This window comes from Anabrus simplex, chromosome 14, assembly GCF_040414725.1.
Source record: "Anabrus simplex isolate iqAnaSimp1 chromosome 14, ASM4041472v1, whole genome shotgun sequence".
NCBI lineage: Eukaryota > Metazoa > Arthropoda > Insecta > Orthoptera > Tettigoniidae > Anabrus > Anabrus simplex.
Window position 1 is genome coordinate 47,842,517 of NC_090278.1, and position 19,584 is coordinate 47,862,100.

The window sequence follows — 19,584 nt, forward strand, 5'->3', positions numbered from 1 at the left end:
CCATACTAAAGAGGTGACTTTAGAAAGAAACAATTTACATTACGTTAAGAAAGAATCGGTTGTGAAAAATAAGTTCACCTCAAAACAATATGAGTGGGAGCTCGAGAGGGTTAAGCACTCTCTATCCCAATATGTAGCTTTAAAAGAGAATAGATGCTAAGAATCTTTACATTTTAGGGAAAGTTACATGGTGGAAACGCTTCGGACCCGCCCCGAGAGTTAAACTGCTGAGCTAGCAAAAAAAGAAGTTATTAAACGGCCATTACCTTGATGTTGAACTGCTGCCCGAAGAAAGAGGCGCTTCCCGCCCCCTGCTATGTACTTTACACACCAAAAGATGTTACTGAAGTGGCGCAGAGACCCGAAAATCAGCAGTTTATATACTCTCGTGGAAAGTTCGAGGCGTTTCAGAAATGAGAACACCCGCCCACAAAAACTTTATTGGCTAGGGTTAAGCAAGATATTCAAGTTGGAGAAGATACACCTGATTGGTCAGAAATTAATTAAAGAAATTCGGGATTGGCTAAATTCAAAACTAGGGGAAAGAAAGGGTTATACAGCCAACTTAAACAATAACAGAAAGAAATTTAACAAGGAACAAACTTTTGAAATAAAAATTTCTCCAAAAAAACAGTTCTTTCACTTCGCACTAGGGCGCACCATTGTAGTTCTTCAGTAGTGTCCTCTAGAAGAGAAAGTTCACACTTCTTACTACAGGTAAAACAAAAATACATCGAAAACAACCCAGTTCAGGAACTCCAAAATTTTCAAGTAGTGACATCTTCTGAGAAACTTGAAAATTAACACCTTAGATAAAGTTCTGACTTCCTCCAGTAGGGGAGTTTCAACTGGCGCAAAGTTTGAATTAGCGGCGTGGAGGTGTACCGCCCGGTACAGACCTCCCCCCCCCCAGAAGTCCCTCCAGGGGTGACACATGAAATTTTTTGAAAACAAGATCCAAGTTATGTTGATATGGAGATTAATTGCAGAAGCATTTATAAAATTTTTCTAAATTTGGTTTGATCCAGTTTCAAAATTCTTGTAGTAACTGTTGAAGTAATATCTTTATGTTTGTAGAAATTGAATTCAGAAGGAAACTTTTAGTTTTTTAAAGTTGAGGAAAAATTTTCTAAGTCCACCAGATATTGCAGAAAATCCAAAACAAAGGTAGTAATGTTGAACTGGAATGTCCATATAGCTGGATATGTACTTTAAACGTTGATAAGTTTGACGGCCAGACCAGCCGCCGCTGCTTGAGTTCAGAGGAGGCCGCACGGACCCCTCAAGTACCCTGAGATACCGCTCGCCCGCACTATCAGAGGAGTAGTGGAGTTGAAGCACGCCGCGCCCGCGGCGAACATGCAGGTCGCGGCCCAGTTACAGGTTGTGCGCCGCACATCAGCCTTGGCCGGGAGGAGGACTCCGGCTCGCCGTACACAGGTTGGCCTCACTGGGGAAGGGCGGGCCCGTACCCTGCCTCAGGAGCGGTACAGCGCCGCGCTGCTGCGGGGGCACTGAAACATTAAAGCTCGGCGGCAGAATTTTGTTGGACAATCATCTTTTTTGAGGGCATAGGCTTTGTGGAGAGGTTGAGGGGCCAGCGGCGTGCAGATATTCAGGGCATTTATAAGCCACTGTGTGTTGTGGAGCAGGAGACGGGAGCGTGGTAATGGCCGTGGCAAAGACAGGGTGGCAGTTTAACAGTGCGGGGAAGGTTTACAATAAATTATTACACACAAAGGAAACAGATTCCAAGAGCAGAGGCCTTAAAAGTGACACTCCTCAAAAAAAATTTATAACCTTCCTATTTCTTTCAAAATTATATGAAGCAAGTTAACACAGAAATTACACCGGTTTCACCTGTGACAGGTGAACCCTAAAAATCCTCTCGGTGGCTGGATTGCTTAACAATAAGGTAACGGGAGTAAGGAAATCGAGAATGATACACGGCCCATGAACTCTGGGGGCAAGCTTGCCCGCGGGAACAAAATTCTTGACCATCACCTGGTCGCCTACCTTCAAATGGGTGGGTCTCCGTCCACGATCATATCTTTCCCTCACCTTTTCATGAGACACCTTAAGATTGGCTTTAGCCTTCTTCCAAAGATCTTTAATATTATCCGGATCTATTGTCTCAGGTAGAATGTCACTCAGAGACCAGAGGTTAGAGAGCGGCGTGTTGGGAACGATCTTGATCATCAAAGAAGCTGGAGTAAACTTGTGAGATTCATGAACCGCCGAATTCAAAGCAAAAGCTATCCAATGCAGGGACGTGTCCCACCTAGAATGATCTTCATGATGATAGGCAATAAGCGCGGACCTGAGATTACGATTAACCCGTTCAGCCAGAGATGGTTGAGGGTAATAAGCAGAAGTCGTCACATGAGAGATGGACAGGTCAAAACAGAATTTACGAAATAGATTAGATGTAAAAGCCTTAGCATTATCAGATATAATATATTGACACGGACCAAAAGAAGAAAAGATTGAATTTAGACAAGTAATGGTGGACTGAGCGGTAGCCAGCTTAGTCGGAAATAACCAGGAAAATCTTGTAAAACCATCTACACATACAAAGATAAACTTGTTGGCATTTCCCTTCGACTGGGGGAAGGGTCCTACATAATCAATATACAGGCGTTCCATAGGGCGCGACGCTTGGTGAGAAGACAACAGGCCTACCTTGGTGGACATGGTGGGTTTACTAAGCAAGCAGGATTTACAAGCATTTACTAGTTCACGGATTTCACCGTCCATACCCTTCCAGATGAACCTTTCACGAATCTTTTCACGAGTTTTAAAGATACCAAGATGCCCCCCTAATGGGGTCTCATGATAGTACTTGAATATCATAGGTACAAGAACAGCTGGGACGACAACCTTCATCATCTTATCATGCCTCGATGGGCAACATAAAACACCATTCCTCAGTACATAAGGGACGACATGTTCCCCAGAAGAAAGGGTTTCCATTATCGGAGCCAGCGTCGGATCTTCACGTTGGTATTTCTCGATATCCCTAAAGAGCATGGGAGCATCTGTTAAGATGGCATTAACATCAAATAGTATGGACTCGGGAGGTGATGAACTGTCGACCGGTTCATGGGTCTCAACGTCGTTGGAAAACATACGGCTGAGTCCATCAGCAACAACATTTTCGGTACCTCTGATATGCCTGACATCGAATTGGAAGGCAGAAATACGGATGGCCCAACGGGCTATACGACCAGTACGACGCGGCCTACCTAAGACCCAGCTTAAGGCTTGATTATCTGTCTCCAGGTCGAATTTGACATGTTCCAGATAGAGACGGAACTTTTCTAAGGCAAATAAGACTGCCAAACCTTCGAGCTCATAGATTGAATACTTGGCTTCTTGAGCCGATAGAGTCCTAGATGCATAGGCGATGGGTCGCCTCCCTAGTTCAGTCTCTTGAAGAAGGACTGCAGCTACCGCCGACGACGACGCGTCGGTTTGGACGATGAATTTCTTTGAGAAATCAGGCATAGCAAGGACAGGGGCATTACAGAGAGCTAATTTAAGATCTTCAAAAGCGGCTTGTTGAGAAGATCCCCACTCGAATTTGATGCCTTTCCTACGAAGAAGGTTTAAGGGCGCCGCTCTATTAGCGAAGTTAGGAATAAACTTCCTGAAGAAATTCACCATACCAATGAACCTGGCGATACCTTTGATGTCCTTGGGAGGTTTAAAATCACGGATGTCCTGTGTTCTAGAATGATCGACTGCAACACCATCAGGTGAGACAATATGCCCTAGGAATGACATGGAGGGCTCAGCAAAGGCAACCTTGGACAACTTAACAGTTAACCCAGCCTTACGAAGGCGATTGAGAACTTCTCGCAGATGATCTAGATGTTCTTCAAAGGTCTCCGAAAATACGACGACATCATCCAGGTACTGATACAAGTACTCAAATTTGATGTCGGAGAAGACCCTATCTAGCAGTCTAGTGAGTACAGCTGCTCCCGTGGGGAGCCCGAAAGGCACGCGGTTGTATTCGTACAAATTCCAATCCGTGGCAAACGCTGTAAGGTGTTTAGACTCTTCCGCTAGGGGAATTTGATTATAGGCCTGATTCAGGTCCAAGATAGTAAAGACCTTGGCCTTACAAAACCATGAAAAACAAGAATGAAGGTCAGGAAGGGGCACAGATTGCAACACCACCTTCCGATTGAGAGCCCTATAATCAATGACAGGCCTGAAGCCCCCATGGGGTTTCGGGACTAGAAAAATAGGCGAAGAATACGCCGACTTAGAGGGCCTAATAATACCATCCTTCAACATCTGATCGATGATTTCTTTCAGAGCCTTCATTTTAGGTGGAGATAGCCTATATGGTGGAAAACGGACAGGAATCGAATCCGTGACCTCAATTTTGTGTTCAATAAGGTCAGTAACACAAAGAGTATCTGAGAACACCTCTGGAAATGACTGACACAATTTACGAATACTATCAGCGTGCTCCTCAGGTAGATGTCTAAGGTCTAACAACATCTCATCCTGGGTAGGCGAAATAGATGAACATGATGCAGAATTACATTTCAATAATGGAATTTTACAATTAGACGCAAATTTGAAAGTGCACGACCTACTCTGAAGATCGAGCACAAGACCAGTGTGAGAAATGAAGTCAGCTCCCAATATAATGGGGCAAGACAAGAGCTTGGCCACAAACAATTTAATTTTCCATGTAAATTTAAAAATACGAATTTTGACATTTACAGAACCTAGAATATCTAATGGAGATGAATTAGCCGAAACATATTGGATCGCAGACAAACAATAGTCAGGAAGCTTTCAAACAGATTTCAATTTTGCATACCATTCAGCCGAAATAATAGAACAAACACTACCTGAATCTAATAGAGCTGTTATAGGCTCATTATTTAACTCAATTTTGAGAAAAGGCACCGGTGCGGGGGTATCCGCCGCAATCCTAAGACATCCTTTGGGGCATTCAAAAGATGAATTTGAAGACTGAACTTTCCCTGAATTTTCGACCTGTTTACCAGGGGCTGAGCCGCGGGAAGATGGATTAGTCGACTCAGCCGAAGCCACTAGTCACTTATTATTATTGACATTGGTGGAATTTGCACCAGAAGTTGAGCAGGAGGGTGTGCTATTCGAATTTGGGCAATTCTTGGCGATATGTGAGAAAGCCGCACATTTAAAACAGCCTGGTGATGAACCAGCTCCATTATTTGCCCTACTAGATTTGATCAATGGACACTTATTGCGAAGATGGTCAGGTGACCCGCAAGCATAGCATTTACGAGGTGTAACAGGTCGGCGAGTTGGAGGCCGAGGATTACCAAAGGAAGGAGGAGGTTCTTTCGCGACACGCAAGGAATCGGCGTATCTAACTCCTTCCGCTGAGACAGCCAATGCTTCAAGTTCAGAGAAAGTTTGCGGGCACGCCGCGAAACACAAATATGACCTATAGGATGGTGAGATACCTTCCACAGTAGCTTGTACGATCTGATCCTCAGGGAAGTGAAAAGCAAACACCCTAGTATAGAACTTAATATCTTGGATGAAGTCTGCCAAGTTTTCATCCAAGCGCTGTACACGATAATAGTACTTCTGAATAAGTGAGGACCTTGCCCTAGCCGGGATGAAGTTAGCTAGCAAGTGGGCGTGGAAGTCTTCAATAGATGATTGCTCGGCAATGGCTCTTACTATTTGGTCTGAGAGAATACCAATTGCATAGGGATAGATGTTTTGCCAAATCTGACATGGAGAAAGAAAAAAAACAAGGGCATGATCCTGAAATTCAACTGAATACCTTAAGAAAGAAATAACTTCACTGGTAGTGTTAACAGAAAACTTCGAGATACCTCTGAGCAACATTGCCAATGGATGAGGCAAGCTGCTGAACCCAGGTGACATAGTAGGTAAAGGTTTAAGTGGCAAGGATGTCAATTCAGAACGTACATTATTCAATGAGGTTCGGCGTTCAGACTCGTTGTCCAATGGGGCAGAGGTTGTTTGAGCTGCAACGGTTTTCCTATTGACGTCTCCCTTAGGAGGCTCTTCCTCGCTACCTACATTCACCGTGACGGGTTGATCAGTTTTGGGAGGAACTTCCCCAGTTAACAATTGGGTAACTTTACTGGACAATTCAGAAAGATTTTCGAGAACCATACTAGCTTCCTTTCTCTGAACGTCATTCAACTTCAGAGACAACAGATCGTTAACTCTATTTGATAAATGAAATAGTCTGGCTTGTACACGCTTAATTTGATTAGGAGAAGGATCATTTTCTTCAAAAAAACCAACTACAGATGCTAGCTCAGTAGTATTGTCAGTGATCGTGGAAAGAGAGTCGTCAAGTTCTTTATCTCCCAAAGTGGGGATGGAAATGGGCAAATCAAGGGACTCTCTAAGCTTATTTGTGTCTACCGCAACCGTGCCTCCAGATTGCACATTTCTAATAGTTAACTCATAGATCAACTCCTCCTTGCGCAAATAGTTAAGATGGAGAACATCGCGAGGGCCGGGCATGATGACAGAACAATTTTGAAAAAGGAAAAAGTAAAAATTCCAGCAAGTGAGAAGATAGTTAGAGTTGTAATCAAAGCAATGTTTAGCCGTCAAAATGGGCTACATTGAGACCCATTCAACCACGCTCTGCTACCACTTGTTCCGTGGTATCTGTGGAACAGCAGAGATGAAAGAAGGTGCGGGGGTGAACAGGTCTCAGGCTACGAAATTGAAGTTAATTTAAAATTTAACCAGGTTATATTTTCTTTGCAAAATCAAGAAATAACAAGCATGGCAGGTACAGAGTAGCAAGACAACAAAGGTACAATCACAGTATTTACAGGATTTGGGCTTCGAGCCCCGAACTCACAATTCTTGGGCAATTAGCCCAACTTTACTCCAAAATAAGTTTTAACAGAGGGGCAGAAAACCCCATTTATGCCCAGGAGCACTTGCTCCAAATTACACAGAAAAGCCTCCTCGAGGCATACAACACTTAATTTTCAAGAAAGGGTCACTCGCTCTTGAACTTTAAGCCTATCAAAGGCCACACCAAACTCCACCTTCAAGTTGTCCTCTAAGGACATAAACACAGGGGTAAAATACCCAACCTACTGAGGCCTATTAAGTGAGAAAAGGTTAATTACTTGGCCTCTAAAATACCACTTTGAGAGGAGGCGATCTGCACTCCTAATACATTTCTTTAAAACCTAATCTGGCTCTAGGCCGCTAATGCAAGGGCTAATCTCATACCTAAGAGGTGACTTTAGAAAGAAACAATTTACATTACGTTAAGAAAGAATCGGTTGTGAAAAATAAGTTCACCTCAAAACAATATGAGTGGGAGCTCGAGAGGGTTAAGCACTCTCTATCCCAATATGTAGCTTTAAAAGAGAATAGATGCTAAGAATCTTTACATTTTAGGGAAAGTTACATGGTGGAAACGCTTCGGACCCGCCCCGAGAGTTAAACTGCTGAGCTAGCAAAAAAAGAAGTTATTAAATGGCCATTACCTTGATGTTGAACTGCTGCCCGAAGAAAGAGGCGCTTCCCGCCCCCTGCTATGTACTTTACACACCAAAAGATGTTACTGAAGTGGCGCAGAGACCCGAAAATCAGCAGTTTATATACTCTCGTGGAACGTTCGAGGCGTTTCAGAAATGAGAACACCCGCCCACAAAAACTTTATTGGCTAGGGTTAAGCAAGATATTCAAGTTGGAGAAGATACACCTGATTGGTCAGAAATTAATTAAAGAAATTCGGGATTGGCTAAATTCAAAACCAGGGGAAAGAAAGGGTTATACAGCCAACTTAAACAATAACAGAAAGAAATTTAACAAGGAACAAACTTTTGAAATAAAAATTTCTCCAAAAAAACAGTTCTTTCACTTCGCACTAGGGCGCACCATTGTAGTTCTTCAGTAGTGTCCTCTAGAAGAGAAAGTTCACACTTCTTACTACAGGTAAAACAAAAATACATCGAAAACAACCCAGTTCAGGAACTCCAAAATTTTCAAGTAGTGACATCTTCTGAGAAACTTGAAAATTAACACCTTAGATAAAGTTCAGACTTCCTCCAGTAGGGGAGTTTCAACTGGCGCAAAGTTTGAATTAGCGACGTGGAGGTGTACCGCCCGGTACAATTATTATTATTATTATTATTATTATTATTATTATTATTATTATTATTATTAGTAGTAGTAGTAGTAGTAGTAGTAGTAGTAGTAGTAGTAGTAGTAGTAGTAGTAGTAGTAGTAGTAGTAGAACACGCACTTGAATACTTCCTTATTTTACTTGGTTAACGTCACCTTATCATCTTAAGGTTCTGGATGACGGACTAATCAGTAAGCTATGTAACTTAGTTCCTTCCTGTCCAATATCAAATCAGCATAAAAATCTACGACTCACTATACAGAATATTTCCACGTATAAAAGGCACATTTTATTATAACGTATAAAAATAATGTCAAGGATTGCGCCCTGATATAATATTATTGTGGAGTTTGAATTTAAATGTTTGATGATACAAGTTGTTTTACGTCGCACTGACACAGATGGCGACCATTGGACAGAAAGTGGCTAGAAGTAAGAAGGAAGTGGCCGTGGCCTTAATTAAGGTACAGCCGCATCATTTGCCTGGTGTGAAAATAGGAAACCACGAAAAACCATCTTCAGGGCTGTCGACAGTAGTGTTCGAACACACTATCTCCCGAATACTGGATACTGGCCGCATTTAAACTACTGCAGCTGTCGAGCTCGGTAGGTATTTAAATGTTTAACGAGAGCACAGGCCACCAGATAGTACACTCTCCGAAACACGATACATGAGCAAATTCTATTGTTTGTTTCATTACAGCACATTTACACTGTGACGTCAGCACTTTAATCTATGAGTCGATTCGCATTCCGTTAATTAGCATTCGATGATGTTGCTGAAATATTAAGCATTTAATCAGTCCCCTCTTGGCGTGGAATTTTCTGTATTGAGTCATTAACAATAGGAATTATCATCATTGTATTCGCTCTCCCGGATTTAATATTTTATCGGCTTACATGCATCAGTGTACCAAATTCAACTTGAAACTTTCAAAGGAGGTGGTTTATAGGTTAGTACATACACATGTTTCGAGGTAAAATAGGAAAACCGAGCTCGATAGCTGTAGTCACTTAAGTGCGGCCAGTATCCAGTAAACGGTAGATAGTGGGTTCGAGTCCCACTGTCGGCAGCCTTGAAGATGTTTTTCCGTGGTTTCCTATTTTCACACCAGGCAAATGCCGGGGCTGTACCATAATTAAGGCCGCGACCGCTTCCTTCCAACTCCTAGGCCTTTCCTATCCCATCGTCGCCATAAGACCTATCTGTGTCGGTGTGACGTAAAGCAACTAGCAAAAAAAAAAAAGTATAGGAAAAAAGGAGTCGTTGCCGTGTTTTTTAGCATATGTAAAACGTCTTTCGTGCATTTTAATCTGTACATATAATCCCTATTCTGTTTGTCATTCACAATCGTAACTACAACATTTCAGCAGATGAAAATAATACCATAGATGTTTAGCTCTCTTTTACAAGAAAATTGCAATGGAACTCTCACAACTGCGAATTTTGTATTTTTTAAAGAAAATTACGTTTATTTGTTCATTGTTTGAGTGAAGTGATTGTGTTATATTCGCCATGTGGAGGCATGCATCTTCACTTACTGGCGTGAAATCGTTCAATATGCATCCTCAGTTAATTTCACATAGGAGGTACATGATCTTCTCTTTGCTACTCGAGGGAATTTCATTCAAGTGGACAAAGAGAGAAGGGACATTATACTGCAAAGTATTCGCTCACTGAATCCGAGGTTTGTACCCGTTACCATATCAGCACCAGCCAACGAGAACAGAATTATATAGAACACAAGAACACATCACCAATGTGTTGCCAGAGTTGAAGCAAATGGAAACGCGTAGCTGCCATATTGCCTGAACCAATATATTATAAGTGTTTGCTGTCTGTTATTGATCGACTTTTAAAGCAAATACAAGAATTCTAAATTATGATTCGAGTTTATTAAAATGTTAAAACGAGTCGCAACAAACAGGAGGACATGCTCTTAGGAATGAAAATCAGAAATTCACATATAAATGACAGCAAATTGAAAACTGCAATGTGAATCGCTTCGAACGACTCCAAATATCAGTGCCAGCAGAGTTTTATATCCTCGCTGTTTCAGATCCTTGTTCAATAAATATCCTACCCTCTGGCCCAAAATGATTTAAAAACAAAAAATAGTGTAAATTGCTGAAGATCGCAACTGTATAATAATAATTTCATGAGGCTATTTCTAGCCGAGTGCAGCCCTTGTAAGGCAGACCCTCCGATGAGGGCGGGCGGCATCTGCCATGTGTAGGTAACTGCGTGTTATTGTGGTGGAGGTTAGTGTTATGTGTGGTGTGTGAGTTGCAGGCATGTTGGGGACAGCACAAACACCCAGCCCCCGGGCCATTGGAATTAACCAATGAAGGTTAAAATCCCCGTCCCGGCCGGGAATCGAACCCGGGACCCTCTGAACCGAAGGCCAGTACGCTGACCATTCTGCCAACGAGTATCGCAACTGTAATAAGTGGGTTCTAAACCTCAGCAATAGAAAACTGGGCTAAAATGGTATTTCTGAGATTACACAAAACCAGTCTTCAAAATATATCGTGCAGTATTTGTTGGAGTTTTCTTCACATTTTAACAAGAATCCAAATCATTTCCTGAAATAAGCAGAACAAGTTAACGTCGTTACCTACAGGTTCTGGACATTTTGAAAGGTGATAAAACAACGTACAGTCGCTCAAAAAGGAATGAGCGCGTGATATTGTACAGTATAAGTTCCTCGCAGATACACTTATCTCAGAAAAGAGTGAACCAATAGATATACAGTAATTTTTGTTCTTGTTTGCATCTATGTGAGGGGTGAATTTTATTTTAATAATAATTAAGTCTGATAAAATAATAAATGCGAGGAATTCTTTACTCTCATTCCTCTCTTTTGGTGGGAGTAGTGTGCGACTGTACATTTAGAATACGATGATGAGCTAGTACATTATTCTACTGAATTTCCTAACTTTCTTCATCCTTCAAGCATGTCTCCTCACAAGTAAGACATAAAGGTTGGACGCGTCGTAATATTTTTCCTCACAATCTAACAACTAATGCTGGTTTGTGCTCCGGAAGGAGATTGGTTGAGATAAAGCTAGACAAAAGAAATTGTTCATGCAAACAATGGCAACGTGTTTTATTCCAAAAATTGGTTTGGAAAGTCTGACCTGGACGAGTAGTCATCCGCATGTGCGATCGGATGTATCTATTTGAAAAATATAAAGTAAATTTCAGAATACGTGTTATGATTCTGTACAATTGACATGTACAGTGGGCCGATGAGCTAGACCCTTTAAACAACAACCATCATCATTGATATATACAGTATGTATCATGGAAAGTATAACATTTTGTAACATACAAACATTAAAATGTTCAATTTTCCAAATACATTTTACATGCTAATTTTGAGAGTCGAAGACATGATTACATATTAGTTAGAAATAAGGAACAAGCTGAAGTTTTCACATTGTTTTATTTGTAAATTTACATTTTCATATGTACAAATTTTTAACAACTGCTAAAATGTTATTGAAAAATGCAGAATTTTGTGAGAGGTAAGAGTTATATGATTTACAATATTATTATTTCAACGGAAAAACACTTTGACAAATTAATCATTACCCTAGACAAATTATTGATAAATATTTTTAAGTGACATAGAACAGACAATAACTGTTCATTAACAACGAAAAATATTACGGTAAAGGTTATAAAATGAAAATAAATATGTCCGAGTGTGCCATTCGCTTCGTGCGTCATGTTAAGTTGCTTCCGATTGAATATTTCGCCTGATGTTGTACCGGATGGTCAACGGAAGTGCATATCTCCAGTCAACTAGCCCGGAGGTAATCATGTACAGGAATAAAACGTCTTGGATATTTCTGCTTGTTTCCAGAGGACGAAGGCAAAGTTGAATCTCAACCTGTGCAAATGGAACTTGCTTGTGGTGGTAATAATAATAATAATAATAATAATAATAATAATAATAATAATAATAATAATAATAATAATAATAATAATAATAATAATAATAATAATAATAATTTCGTGTGGCTATTTCGAGCCGAATGCAGCTCTTGTAAGACAGACCCTCTGATGACTGTGGACGGCATCTGCCATGTGTGTGGGTAACTGGCGTGTTATTGTACACGAGGATAGTGTTATGTGTCTTGTGTGAGTTGCAGGGATGTTGGATACAGAACAAACCCCCAGCCTCCGATCACTGGAATTAACCAATGAAGGTTAAAATCCCCGACCCGGCCAAGAATCGAACCCGGGATCCTTTGAACCGAAGGCCAGTACGCTGACCATTCAGCCAACGAGTCGGACTCTGTGATGGTAACCCAAGCTAATTCCCACAGACCGTACGAACCTATCTGTATCAATCAATCAATCAATCAATCAATCAATCAATCAATCAATCAATCAATCAATCAATCAATCAATGATCTGGATTTAGAGCAGTCACCCAGGTGACAGATTCAATATCTGTTGTTTTCCTAGCCTTTTCTTAAATGATTGCAAAGAATTTGGAAATTCATTGAACACCTTCCCTGGCAAATCATTCCAATCCCTAACTCCCCATCTATAAACGAATATTTGTCCCAAATTGTTTTCTTGAATTCCAACTTTATCTTCATATTGTGATCTTCCCTACTTTTAAAAACACCGCTCAAACTTATTCGTCTACTAATGTCATTCCACGCCATCTCTCCACTGACAGTCCGGAACATACCACTTAGTCGAGCAGCTTGTCTCCTTTCTCCGAAGTCTTCCCAGCCAAAACTTTGAAACATTTTCGTAACGCTACTCTTTGTTTCGGAAATCACCCAGAAGAAATCTGATTTTCTTTGGACATTGTTCACTTCTCGAATCAAGTAATTCTGGTCAGGGTACCATACACTGAAACCATACCGTACTCTGGATGGGGGTCTTACCGGAGACTTATATGCCCTCTCTTTACATCCTTACTTCAACCACTAAATACTCTCATAATCATGTGCAGAGATCTGTACCCTTTATCTGTACCGTTTATGTGATTACCCCATGATGATCTTTATATTAACACCTAGGTACTTACAGTGATCCACTGATACCCATAAGGAACTTTCACCCCGTCAATGCAGTAATTAAAACTCAGAGAAATTTTCCTATTAATGAAGCTCGCAACCTGACTTTTCTTTTTTTGTTGCTAGAGGCTTTACGTCGCACCGACACAGATAGGTCTGATGGCGACTATGGGATAGGAAAGGCCTGGGAGTTGGAAGGAAGCGGCCGTGGCCTTAATTAAAGTACAGCCCCAGCATTTGCCTAGTGTGAAAATGGGAAACCACGAAAAACCATTTTCAGGGCTGCCGATAGTGGGATTCGAACCTACTATCTCCCGGATGCAAGCTCACAGCCGCGCGCCTCTACGCGCACGGCCAACTCGCCCGGTACCTGACTTTTAACCTCGTTTATCATCTCCTGCTGCCCATCTCACAACATTGTCACGTCGTAGTGTAAGTTGGTGAGGAGATCCTCCCATAGAGCAGTAGTTGACATAGGCATCACGTAAGTACAGTACAAAATCTGAAGTGTTCGTAGGTTAAATTCATTTCATGAGTTGCGTAAAATTATACCAAGGCCCTGAGGGCTTTCGCACATGTGAGAAACTTATTTTCAAAAGGTTCCAAATCCAAAAGTAAAATGTTACAGGAGAGAGGAAGATTCGATTTGGTACTTTTATTGGCACTGAAACTCTAAATACTTCCGACTAAAAGTCATGAATTTCACTGCAATCATCAGAAAACTGTATTAAAATATATAATAATCAAAATTAAGTTATTTACAGTGAAGGCACACATTACCGTAGTAAAATGATTTTAAATATATCATCAAACACAACCTTGAAAATTAAGCAAAGTGTTCTGTTGTTGCTGGTCACGTGCCCTGGAAATGGCTCCTCATTGGCTACATGCTTACGGTATGTTTTGGCCAGTACACCCCATGAGATTTGGCATCAAACGTGGTTTTCAACATTTTGACATGATTATTTTGACATGTATTTGGACATTTTTGACGATTTCTTAATTTAGCATATTATAGAGTTTCCTATAAACGTATGTTTAGCATCATATTGTCAATTTTGAAACATTTGGATTTGGTACCGTTTGAAAATAAGCTTCTGATGTAGAATGAATGCGCTTCTCTGAATTTAAGTCATGTGTTAGAACAACTCCAAGATCTCGCACAGCAGAGGGGTGATTCGGTGTACAGTCACTTTAGAAATATTCAAAATGCAGTGGTTCCCATATGTGATCAATGTTAAAAACTGCATTTTCCCTTATTTAGCGTTACCGAATTACCATTGGACGTCCACGAGGTCTAACTACTTTTTAAATTTTTGTAGTACTATGCAGTCATTGCACGATTCTATTTTCTTAAACGTACCTAGTATATCCATGTCTCTTTTTTTTTTGTTTTGCTAGTTGCTTTATGTCGCACCGACACCGATAGGTCTTATAGCGACGATGGGACAGAAAAGTGCTAGGAGTGGGGAAGAAATTGGCCGTGGCCTTAATTAAGGTACAGCCCCAGCATTTGCCTGGTGTGAAAATGGGAAACCACGGAAAACCATCTTCAGGGCTGCCGACAGTGGGATTCGAACCTACTATCTCCCGAATACTTCCCATGTTTCTTACAAACGCCACTGTGTAAGTTCTATTCAATGTAGTCGCTTCGTTACCAGAAGTCACTGTGAAATCACAAATCGTCGAAATTGACAATCAAGCAGCCAGATGGCGTCAAATTAAAATGCTTGCACGAGGTAGCTGAAACCATACGATTGTTTATTTCATCTAGAGAATAAATAGTTGAACTAGGCCTACTAAAAAACCGACCAACGAGGTTCGTATCGGTGGTCACTATTGCACACGAATACACTCCTTGCGATGCCGAATTTAATTTTGATTTTTACGGATTTTATTCTTGTGTTATCAGTATCCCAGATACTCGAGGTGTAACAAGGTGTTACCGTTCAGTGACCATAGCGTCGGTGGTTTTCTGCTTGCTGATAACCTTACATTTAGTTTTCTGTATGTCTATTCTAAGACTTGCTTACTTGCTTGCTTTTCAGAAGTAACCGATGCTCTTCTAAATTGTCATCAAGTATCATGGTACGATCTACATAGCATCCGTTGTTTATTTGCTTTATGTTGATACTGATCAACTTCATAGAGGGCAGTGCGAAAAGAAGCATCAGATTATAAATTTAAAGGGATTGGAAAGAGGATACAACCTTGTACCACATATTACAATATCTTGATTTCTTCAGTAATGTGGTCTCTAACTTTGATTTGAGCTGTCTGGTTCCAAAACAGCTCATTAATGATGTTAACATCTTTACTGTCAAGTCGAATGTTTCAGCTGATGTATAGGGTTATTATGTTTAAAGTTGTCAAAAGTGTTTCCCTAGTTAATGGAGCAAACATAGTTTGTCATTGGTCAAGACATTTGGATAGACACCAGGGTGTCCCTTGTACCGGGATCGTTCCTAAACCCAAATGATATTTCGCAATCTATAAGAAAAATATAACAAGTAAAATTTGAACATGAATGTACTGTAGGCTGTTTCTTCGTTGTGCTATGTGGGTTGGGGTAGTAGAACATATCAACGGTGCATCTTGCCTGTCGTAAGAGGCTATTAAAAAGGGCAACTCCAGGGGCACTCAACTTGGGAGTATGGGCTGGTGACCACAGGTCCTCTAGCCTGATTACCTGTTTCAAGCTCATCACTTTCATGTTCCCAACCGATCCTCCTTAATCAACCATTGTTTTTAATCTCCACAGTAATACGTTTGTGAGTCTTTCCGAATCTTTCATGTCCACACGATTTTATTTTATTTTATTTTATTTGTTTATTTATCATCAATATAGTCATTAATTCTCCAATTACAGATGATATAATACATTCAAATAATAACAATAATAACAGCACTTACTACGAATACTAATTATACCTATGCAATATATAATTTATACATATTTACAAAACACACAAGGAGAAAAAATCATGAAAACAGAAAAGTGTTTATACATTTGAAATGACCCAAGGAAGTATAACTTTCAGGTACCAAATTCGCAGAACAGGATACAAGGAACGCTCTGTCTATGAAGCGTCCATATGATGTCAGCGATTTTAACTAGCTGACGAGTGAAATACATCCACCATCCCGCTAATTTCGTTCAGGGAACTTAGGGCATGCATAAACCAAACGTTCCTGTGTGATTCTGTTCTGCACCTGGGTAAGTCAAAGGTGACAGCCTGTCGGGTGTTGCGGGAAGGAACATGAATTGGTAGCAACTGGATTAAACTGGGACAATCAAAGAAATTATCGATACATTTGTGTATGAAACGTGCGTCAAGATAGTTGCACCTAGTTCTAATAGACTCAATACGCATGTTTGTATAAAACAAATCATAATCTATCGAAGACAGACACGTTTTACTGATCCATTTTGAGAATCTGATTTGTACTCGCTCTAAGGTTTTAACTAAGTATTGCTGTGAAGGGATCCACACTTCAGAGCAGTACTCTAGACTAGATCGTACAAGCGAGAAATACCGGGTTTTCAATGGGACAACAGATTTAAAACTCTTGCAATTTCTTTCGAGGAAGCCAAACGTTTTAAATGCCTTGTTAACGATATTTAACACGTGCTCATTGCAAGATAGTGGCTCTTCTCTTTATTTGGTCGATACATACATTTGTCGGAGTGTCGGAACTCCTGTACGTTTCCTTTAGTTAGCGTTAAGAGAGAACGGTTGTCTAGTTGTGCGCCCCCTTAAAACAACAATCACAACGAATGTACTTCCTTGTAAATGATAGAAAATGTAGTCCTCTTGTTTCGTTAAAAGTTTCTACGCAATTGGTTAGGGATGAAGTGTTCAATTTATGATCCTAAGTTTGCTATTTCGATACCGACTGAGGAACGGACAAAGGTCTCCGCTCTTCATATCGACAATTGTTAATATTGTTAAAACCTCTGGTGGTTCACTGTGTGTTCATTCAAGAAAATTAACATAGCCTTAGAAACCGTCCGGTGGTGTTTTGCTTCTCTGCTAGTGGCAACGCAGCCGGAGCGTGGAAATTGTTGCGTTGGCCGGCCAGATGGCACCATTTCAGCAGGACTGCATTTTGGTAACTAAAACCATAAGTTATTATTATTATTATTATTATTATTATTATTATTATTATTATTATTATTAAATAACATCATTTGAAAATGGCCTGGATTTCACCTTATATCTTTCTATCCAGTTGGCACAATTTCTATTCGTGTTTCTGATATGAATTATTTCATCTCTCTGGTGATGTTTGGAACAGCGTACACGGTACATTCAATTGGCTTAAAAGCTAATTGTAGGTATTGTAGAAGTGGTTCTTCAGGAGATTAGTGCCAGGAATGTATCTACATTACAGACCGAAATCGCTTCATTACCAAACGTATGTACGTTCAGTCGGCAGCCCTAAGGCTGGTTGGATCCTCAATAGCTCCGCCATCAGCTGTCATAGAAGTCATAGAAGCTGTCATGCAGTCTGCCAAGCCCATTGAAATGCATGCATCAAACGACCCTATGAGCAACATTTTCACACCATTCATAGCAGGGACTGGCTGCATGAGGAATGGCATTACTAGCATCGCTCATACCTCAGTCACTTTCATATTGTCAAAGTCAAGGATGAGACTGAGACAGGTCAATGAAAGTAACAAAATTGCTCTAGCCTATACCAGAAGACATGGTGCACTGTAAACACTAGATTCCACCAGCAAATGCATTACCAGACGTAGTCACATTTAACTGAGAATTTGCCTATGAGAGCGCTACAACCACACAGGTAATCCGAAATAATTTACAGTCACTTAATACACTCTACCCCTATTGCCCGTGGTGTTCCAAACAAAGAAAATACAGAAAAACAGTATTATAATCAGAAAATAAATTGTGCTTGCTGAATATAGAGCATGTTATGGTGCGCATTTTGAGAAAAATACAATATAGTTTTAAAGAAATAGGAAGTTCACTTCTGTAACATCAACAAATGAGATGGAAGCACCAGTTCAATCACTTCCATCATTGCTGTTCTCATATCAGACTGGATTTGCTTCAAGGTTGGCTACCGTGTACGTTGTCACAGAAGTTTTAGATAGCCAAATATTTGTTAGTATCTCACTCGACATGTGGCTGATACCTAATAAATATTTATTGCTGCTTCACAGAATTCTGGAAGGAAACACGCGCGATAGAAGTATTCATTCTCCACGTAATCCAAATTTGATATTCTATTTACATTTGAAAATCCTCAACTATAATTTTCAGGTTGCTACAATGACAAAAATTATCTGAAATCATTACCTAAAAATTGCATAAAGATGTTGAGAAATCACACTTAACCCATCTCAGTGTAATCAACATACTGGCATAATAATATTTCTTAAGACTCGACTTAAATATTCAATTGGAACCTTTCAGCAGTTTTATCGCAAGTGTATTTAAGGAGCTTTTGTAATTCGCTTGTGTGTTAAACAAAACATTATGATGTTATAATTACCAGTAAAAAGAGCATTTGTTATGGAACACATTGAAGTACAGTAGAAGTCCGATAGTCCGGCAGGTTCGGGACCGGCCCGGTGCCGGATTACCGAAAATGCCGGACTCTCGGGCGGTACCTCTTACTACGATATAGGTTAAGTCGTACAGCGAAAACAGCTGTAACACGGCGTTTTGCAGTAAATTGTTGATCAGCAGAATCATTAGTTTAATAACTTTAGCTCAAAATCAGGGCAGCATCAAATTTTCATTCAACACATTCAGTTTACATACATGTACTGTACTGTAATACGGATCCTAGATCGCAAGAAAAAATACTGTAGCGAAAAGTTCTCGCTTTCAAAACAATGAACTGAACCCGCGTGTGGTGACAGCCAACAATGCCGATTGTGTCTAACAATAGCAGGCTCGTAGTGAACACATTCGGGTGGTTTCGCACCGCGCAGTGCGCTTTAACTGTCACAAACGTAAAAATAAAAGAAAAACATAAAAAAATCCTGCAATCGTGCCGGACTGTTGGATGCCGGACTAATGGAATTCTACTGTAACTTTTTATAACAGAGGTAAGAAATTCTTTAATTTTTGGCCTCCAAATTATTTATTTCTAACAATTCCAAAGTCGTTACACAAATTGTTCCAGATCTGCTAAGAAAGACCGACAAGGCGACAATCATAAACCTGAAATCTCAGTTTAGACCTCGGTGAGTACTTTCCATATTAGACAAATGACTGGTCATTGATTAAGTTATTAAGGTGCCTGAATAGTTGCATTTATAAAAGCAGAAAATTAATTCGTTACTCTCAAAGACGAGTTGCTAACAGATAAGGTACTACGTTTTCAAAGTACGATCACAC